The sequence below is a fragment of the Lycium ferocissimum genome, chromosome 1, assembly GCF_029784015.1.
Source record: "Lycium ferocissimum isolate CSIRO_LF1 chromosome 1, AGI_CSIRO_Lferr_CH_V1, whole genome shotgun sequence".
Lineage (NCBI taxonomy): Eukaryota > Viridiplantae > Streptophyta > Magnoliopsida > Solanales > Solanaceae > Lycium > Lycium ferocissimum.
The window spans coordinates 51,136,612-51,137,226 of NC_081342.1; positions in this window are offsets into that span (position 1 = coordinate 51,136,612).

Consider the following 615-nt stretch of genomic DNA (forward strand, 5'->3'; position numbering starts at 1 on the left):
TTAAGGTATGTAAGGCTAGTCCCTTCTTTTTCTTAGGCATGATTCCTATAATATGACTTTCTTTAACTTTCCATGATGTTGCCATATTCCGGAAACTATGAGTCTATGATTAATAAGAGTTTCTCATGAGATAAAGATAAGAGAAATGTCATGAATATGATAATGATGATGATGAGTCTTAGTTTAGAGATATGATATTCCTACGAAGCTAATGACCCTTATATGATTATTTGATGTTATTCATTGTTGCTAGACTCACCTTATAATGCTAGATCCTTCAAGGTGAGACACGATGATCATGATTTGTCCATAATGGAATCGGGGGGCTTTCGACCTTACGTCACCCCGATAGAATTATAGTATTTACCCAATTTCTAATGCATGTATTATGATAAGTATATATAATGCATTTAGGATAACACCGCGTTTGACAAGCCAGGCATGACACTACGAAGGCGGGCGGGTTATGATTACACCGTGCCTGATGGCCCGGGGATAACACCGGGCGGGTTGGAGATTACACCGTGTTAGGGCGGGGAAGACACCACAATGGCGGGAGGTAACCCGACGCGGGGTTTAAAAATGAGGCATATTTGATAGCATAATAGTGTTTTC